Here is an 8546-nt window from a genome sequence, read left to right as displayed (position 1 = left end):
ACAAGTTCTAATAATGCGATACATACTGTTTAATTCTTAACTCGTTCTTCTTGCATTTCAGTTTGTTTTGTACTGGACGAAAATCGTTTTTTTTAATCAAATCGTTCTCTGATCGCTCGTTAGTATTATTCTCCCCCGTCCGATGACCGAGACTTTAAAAACATAAAACTTTTCGTGGTAATATATGATAATATGGTCATTTCGTAATTTATGAAAATATTGTCTATGACATGGAAATATATCAGTCTGCCTCTCTAGGCAACATGATCAAGTACAGTATCATCTTGTAACCGTCACCTGCAATATTTGCAGTACTTTGGTTTGTACCTCTCAACATGTTTGACTAATCCCTGGCCGTCGTACACCGTATCGTACACTAGTTCATTTGACGTGTTTAAGTAAACGGAAGAACATGTTCAAAGTACTTGTGTATACATTTTTTTGATAATGTTTAATTGATTTTCACAAAAACCTTTATTTACGTTTAAAAGTAAATGCTGTTATGAACAATTATTGTCTGAAGAACAAGATTGTATCTAAAAATATATTAAAGAAAATACAAACAGAAGATAAAATGGAACTTTTTTCAATCAGATAACTTAGACAAGAGACATTCATGATAATAATGCTATACAAAACTTTTTTTTAAACAATTTTCTTATTAACTTAAAGTGATTATTGCATACGATGAATACATAAATGTTTTATATATAATATATTTTTTTCAGACGATATATCCTATAGTTCTTTTCTGAGTTAGGATTTACATTTTAAGTATGCTCCTGTCGACGAAGGATGTCACGCTGCTATCCCCTAAGGAGCTTGATCCCATGAAAGCCGATTCTTATTTTAAGTCGATACAATACAATCGTGTTGAATGTTTGTAGGCCCAAGTTTTCATTCCACACCATTAACGTTTACCCTGAAAGAGAAATAGCAGACTAGGTTTCAAGTAGCGCATGGTCCAGTCTTCTGCTTCTTCTCGTAGGTCCAACATAGCCAAAAAAGGTCCGACATAGTGGTTTATATGAGGGTTGTGTCAAATCTCCACCTGACAAATTCAGTTATGAAAGTTGACGTAATAACATAGTTTAATGAATACTACATGTATCAATGATAATCGTGTTACATACTTGCAAGATTTAAAGAACAAAAGACCAATAGCATAGTATTGATATCAATAAATATAATGAAAGGTACTGTTAACCGGCGCACGTAAATAGTTCTAACTTGGCGGCGTTACAATAGCATAGTAAACGGCAATTCAGTTGCTTTGCCGGTACTAGGATGCTACCACTGTAGACTTTTAACCAACTGAAGAAATGAGAGAAATTTAAGAAAGTTTGAAGAACTTTAATTGACGAATGATATGGGCGGTCTTTAGGTATAGAGCGGTCGGAGACGAAAACAAAAACAGAGTCCATTACAGAAGATGTCATAGAGAAAGTAAGAACGTGTATATTTTCTGATCGGAAGCAAACTTCTGGTAAATTGAAGAAGTAATCGATTCTAGTATAACCTCGGTGCATCTGATTCTTACCGACGACATGAAAATGACACCTGTATGTGCCAGACGGGCCCCCAGATTATTGAAACTAGAGGGAAAAAGAGCGACGGGTGGCAACGTCGGTCAAGTTTCCCGCACGGATGGAAGCCAACGACTCCTTCTTTGAGCGTACTATAACTACATACGAAATCTGGATACATAACTTTGAGCCGGAAGGGAAGTGACAGACAAGCGAGACGCCCGTAACTCAACTTCCATAAAAAGCTTGCATGTTTAGGTCGCTTTTGGAAAGACAATGATAATTATCTTTATCTATATATTCGTTTCCATCTTTGTGCACGCCGTTCCACATGGACAGACCTTGAACGTTGCATATTATGCTAAGGTTTTATTAACTATTATTTAAAGATACGTTTGTCATAGATTAATAGACTATTTTAATTAAAAAGAAAAATAATATTTATAAATGACTCTAGTATTCATTTAAGAAACTACAATTTACAGACGATAGTTAAATTTGAACGTATGCATGTATCATGTTTTCTCAACCAGGTATTTCATTACCAGCTTACATTAAATTTTAATATTAGAACAGTTTTAACATGAAATAAATTCATAAATAAATAAGTTCAAATGTTTAAATATATTCCATACTCATGTACAATTTTGATGCTTTCTGTATGCATACTGCCCTTAATGGTAAGTTGATAACATATGAATATACTACAGAGTAGAGTATGTAACGAAGCACTGAACTTTCATTTCAGACAGCTGCCATGACGAAAATACCATGTTTAACCGAAAATACTGTGGACCGAGAATGAAACGAAGCACTGAACTTTCATTTCAGGCAGCTACCATGAAGAAAATACCATGTTTAACCGAAAATACTGTTAACCGAGAATGTAACGAAGCACTGAACTTTCATTTCAGAGAGTTACCATGACGAAACTACCATGTTTTAATCGAAAATACAGATGACCGAGAAGTCAACATTAAAATGTAACCATCACTTCGAATACAATGTAAGATGTAACAATAATAACTTAGTTATATGTTTTATATAACTGACTAATTTGATGTTAGGTAAAGTATTACATAGTTACCATTTTAGTCGTCTAAATTGTTTAACAATTAAACAATGTCATGTTTGTGTTTCACTGAAGATTGTCTGACATGTTTTTATGTTAATAAAAATAGAAACTTACTCCGCCACACTCTGTTTTCTGAATGGGGCCTTGTCCACCGTTTGGTTCAACTTGGAAGAAACTCCCAAACACAGGTAGCCACCATTGTGCATCCTCATCAGGTGACCAATACACTGGTCTTCCTTTTCAGGTTTGTTGTTGCTCAATTCCAAATATAAAATAAACTAATATCAAGATTTATAGTCAGCCATGTTACAATTGCATAGCCTCAACGCTATGATTTGTGGCTCGGTCACATTGGATCGCTCTGCAAAGTACTTTAACTGACGTTCATGAAAATGTTATTCTTGATTGAAAATCTTGTACATTTTAAGTTTAATAAAAGATACATACATAAGCTATTAATGTTTATATGAAAATCTACAAAAAAAGTCCAGTAGTCGGGAGCTTTAACATTTACTCCGTTAAATGGCATTATGTTGGCATATTAATGAATCTAGTTTTTAAGCGTTTTATTTTAAGGTAAAATAAACATGCAGTAAACTAACTATGTCGATTTATCGTGAGACCACGACGAATTTAATTTAAAATCATGTAAGTGGCTTATGTAGCTGGATGAGAAGCTTTATTCACATAACTATATGATTGCCCATTTGAGAACTCCACTAACCCTCAGTAAACTCGCACAGTATACATGCTGTCCCAAAATTGAACCACATAAGTAAAAGCGTTCATAAAAATCGTTGCAAAAGCTGCCAACAGAGGCACCTCCCGAAGTTGTGACGTTACACGGCCGCAACTTTTAACCCGCCCCATTCCCGTTGGCAACCGAAAGCAGATCGCATGTAAAATTCCTTTATCTCTAATGAATCTTGTCAAGAAAATTGAATTTTTGCATTAAGAAAATAACAAATTGTATATACATTATATTGAAAAGAAATAAAATAAAATGGTATTTATAGTTTAAAACCAATACACCATTAAATGTTGACTTGTATTGCTAATATTAAAAAGTGCGAGTAAATTTTAGTCACTGCCGCTTACAAAACCTTCATAAATCATCAATATATTTTATTAACGGGATTGTTTAAGTTCAGGTTCATATTTTTCAAGTCTAAGGATACACGAATCAGAGAGATACTTAATAATATTAAAATAAGGATGCAGAAAAACAGCCTCATACATGCTAGCCTTCTGTAAGGCAGATGGTCATCAAATTTTCAAAAAATATCGTTTGACACAATCTGATATATATACTAGCGGATTAAAGCAATTATGTACATATAAGTAATTTAGTTAGTGCGGTTAACACTAACATGTAGATAACTGTCTCGTCCTGAACTGCTTCTTTCCTTGGCTAGTTTATGTTTTAGATTGCATATGGCCTGGGCTACAGCTGAGTTTTCCCTTCATTATCGGACGATATTTTAATTTATTTAAAGAACGTCAACTTCCTTGTTTTTAAGTTACATTATTTGACTAAGAGTGTTACTTGTTCTAAACTGTATTAAAGTAACACTCTTATTTAAAATCAATACATACATATGTGTAACAACATTGATTTTGAGAGAAAAACATTTACCTAAATATTGCATTTATGGAAATTGTTAATTACTGATAACAAGATTGTAACCGTGTATTTAACAGCTGAAAACTCAGAAAACATTACATGATTGGTGAATGCTAAAAGATTAACTGTGATCTACTACGGTATCATAACGAAGAATAAACGAGTTGTATTTCAAATTGCAAATTTCTTTCAAATTAAACTCGGTATACTTTATAAGAACTATTGTTTTCAACATTTATTCATCCTTTTCCGAATATTAAAACAAAAGTTAAAAATGTGGATAATCTTACGTGGGTATAAGAGTGCATCTGTTCTGGGGGGCTTCTTCAACACTGATTAACTATATTTACTGTTATGCTTATCATTTATTATGGCTATTAAACTGAGTTAACGGGCGTGTAAAATTTCCTTTTCGTAATGCAAATGTGATTAGAGATTCATAGATAAAGCAGCGCTAAACACATAACTTAAGTTTGCTTTAGTAATACGTTTATTTGTTATTAAAAATCTTAAAGTGTCCAGATACGAGGAATACTTGAAATTAGCTGGGAAATCAAAGTAAGCACAAATAGCTTTTTCCAATAATTATTACTTAAAAAAAAATATTTGCTCAAATATAAAAAAGTGACAGGAAGTGTATTTTAAATTGCACTGAATCCCTTTATTTCGTTTTCAATGTGATTTCAGGTACGTGCAGCCTTTGTATAAAATCAATACGTACGTATCATATATTTTTGCATTAGAAAATAACAAACAAACATTTTGGTTCATTAGTAAATACATCATGTTTATATAACATTTTTGTCTTAAACATTACGTTTCTAACACCTGGGGACTGATATAATTTAATGATTAATATTCTTGTTGTGCGTTGAGATTTATCGAATATATGTACTGGCATTATTTTTCATTTTTTAAATTATTAAGATTTGATACTTTAAACAGGAAAGGCAATTGTTTGTATATTTGTATGATAAAAGCGACTTTTTAAAACTATGCTGTGCACAAAATCAATGTTTTTATCCAAACAAGCGAGGTCACACTTGCTGGTCATATTGTGTGATTTCCGTTGCACATGTATTGTCTTAGCAATTAATAGCTTATTTATAAATGAAAGCATTCACACGTTAAACCATTGGTAAAGACCATGGGATGTCAAAATGACCAAATGAAAGTTTCAAAGCAATTTTTCATGGGTATTCCGTTTCTTTGTAATAGTTATTTTTTTAATATGATCAATGGCATTAATTTGTTATGATAAATGTCTTAATATAGATACTGGTTTGAAACTTATATTTTAGTTATAACAAAATTTTGTTTCGTTATTCAAGGGAGTTCAAAACCACTTAACGTTTAATGAAGAAAACGAGAAGTTAACCCACCCTTTGTACACAATTTTTCATACCCTTACCCCGACGTAACTTAAGATGATAAAACGTCTTGACATCTTGGTAATTCGGTTACTTGAGTACAACTGCATGTAAATCACAACTATTGTCGAGATCCGTCCTGCCATGTCAATTCGTTCATCTCAAGCTTTGCCCATTTACAAGAACAACCTTTTAAAATATAAACATTAATGCTTCATCTTACTATAAGGAGGGGGTCGCAACTTGAATGTCACTCACGTATGCATTGTCGCATTCACAATTGAAATTTGTTCTCCCACAACTTGTCTTTATAATCAGAATTGCCAATTTAGAGAAATTGTTAATTGAAAACACTTCTTCATTACCTGTCTAGTATATCATAATAGCATAGCATACTTTCATATCTTCGAGCAGAAATCATCTACTTTTAGACACTTTAAATATAATGATAACTTACCTCGTCCAGCTTTAGATTCGTCAAACTTAACGTGTTTGAATGCTTCTTCCTAAGCGGAAATAACATCTGATTCTACCACTGACATGACCGGTGCACTTTATTATTCCCCATCTTATCTCGTTACGTTAATCTTAATGTGTCTACGTTCACTCCTACTCCCAAACCTCAAAATGTACATTTCAGAAAACGGTTTATAAAGTGAATCGAGTTTACACAAAACAAAAATGATGTATAAGTATTTTTGAAATGTATTATATAGACAGCTAAGCAAAATGACTTTAAAACCTCAGATACAAACTTGTAATATACCTTTTGTCCTGTTAATTTGTATTGATACGAGCTGTCATAAGAATAAGTTTAATGCCGAAACAGGCGAAAGTGAGTTGTACTACCTTTTTGAGCATGTTTCTAGAGGGTATATCAAATATCATGACCTATTGACGTGTTTGAACGTATTCTTAAAACTAAATTTATACGTTCAGTTTTTATTCTTAAAAAGCATATGAAAGGCACAACTAAAATGCAATGCAGTTCATATACGTGTAAATAACTGATGTGTTAACTAACGCATTTTTCGATATGTGAATTGCACATGATCAAGAGAGAGACATATATAAATCCAAAATGATCTTCCCACATTCAAAAACCCACTGATATATTTAATATTTTGGATAACAACCCAGCAGTTATTCCTTATTTTTTGATGTTCAAAACATGGTGAAATGCAAAACAGTTTCGAAAAATATTTTGTCAGAAATTTTCGATTTCACAAATGTATGTGAGCAAAACAAAACAACATGTGAAAACTTACATTCAAAGCATGATTAAGAATGTTTGCAATAAATAGTTTGCTCCATATTAATTTATTCATTCTAGTGATAGAAAATTTCACCTCTTTAGAGCTTATGACCCCAAAACTAGAAATTCTTGAAAATGAGTCATAAACTATTTATTTTTCCAAAGATTTTTTTTAATACAGTTTTTCTGTATTTCTAGCTTCAAAACCTCTTGTTTAACAAAATATCCGATGTTGGAATTATCTCTTATCTTCTACATTAGTATAACTTGTAACATAGAATGGATAAAGTAATATACCCTCAGAAATAAATAAAAATGATATCTAAAATTCATATCTGATGATAAAGAATACTAAAAAGCAAAGACACAACTTCCTTGATAAAATGTCACAAGTACAAGCAGGAAGTAACTATTCAGTTACTAGTTACAATTGATAAGTTCAAATGTTTTAATACAATCCATGAACGAATAATTAGGGATATAATTTATGAATGTACACTGCACTTAATTATGCCATATGAATATACTAGATTATGTTGCACAGTGTTTTATAATTTCTATTTCAGAGAGCTGCCTAACCTCGATTAAGATGTTTTAAGGGAGTAGAAGGAAAATGAATCGAGAACTCAAAAGTCTTTTGGTTTTTATGATTTGGAACACCTTTACCGATATTTCAGTTTTAGGTAAATATTTTACACTGAATCATTGTATTTCATTTCGGTTAGATCAAATTTTACATAAAATATGTATGGATTAATTTAAATACTGATTATAATGAGTAACAACATTTAACTGGTTCCAGGACCAAAGTAATAATGTGCAAACCAAAGAATGTTGTTACTTGGTCAACTATAAAAAAGATAAAACCACTGAAATCTTAATTGCCTTAAGGCGGTTTGATTTTTATTTCATTTGTTTTAATTTATATTAACCATGTAGCTATAAGCCTTTGGTTTACAAAAACTAATATGAATTCATATAAGATCTTTCATTGAACATTTAAGTGGTATTCATCAAGAAACAGTGTTTAAAAAAATGGCCAACTGAGGTTGGTTTTAAAATAATAACTGAACATCAGTTGTTTTGCCCAACATCAGGAAGCTTCCAGACGACCCAAGAGACGACAAAAACAAATAAACAACCAATTAAGGGCACACACATAAGCACACCCAATTTACATACATATTAAAGATGCACACTCATTTCCAAATAAGATTCACCACGATTAATAAAATTAGTTTCAATATACCAAAAAGGATGAATAAATGTCAAAACAGTGGTTCTTATAAAGGATACCAAGTTCAATTTGAACGAAAGGTGCCGAAAACAAAGTTTTCAGCCTTATCAGACGATAGTAAATCACAGTTAATATTTTAGCATTCACCAATTGTTTAATATTTTTGCATTTTAAGCTATTAAATACACAGTTACAATCTTGTTATCAGTAATAAATATTGTCCATAAATGCATTTTTTAGTAATTGGTTTAAAGTTTTATCACTCGAAATTTATGTTTGTTATACATGTGTATGTATTGATTTTGAAAAAGAGAGACACGTGAAAGCATGATTTACCAAAAACTTTTTTATATGCGCAATATAAACACAGATCGCTTAATAATTTATAATGCTATAAAAATGTCCGATTGATAAACGCGAGAAGGTCAGAATTATTTCAAAATAATTATTCACATTTCG

Source organism: Mya arenaria, chromosome 3 (assembly GCF_026914265.1).
Source record: "Mya arenaria isolate MELC-2E11 chromosome 3, ASM2691426v1".
Lineage (NCBI taxonomy): Eukaryota > Metazoa > Mollusca > Bivalvia > Myida > Myidae > Mya > Mya arenaria.
This window is presented reverse-complemented; position numbering follows the sequence as displayed.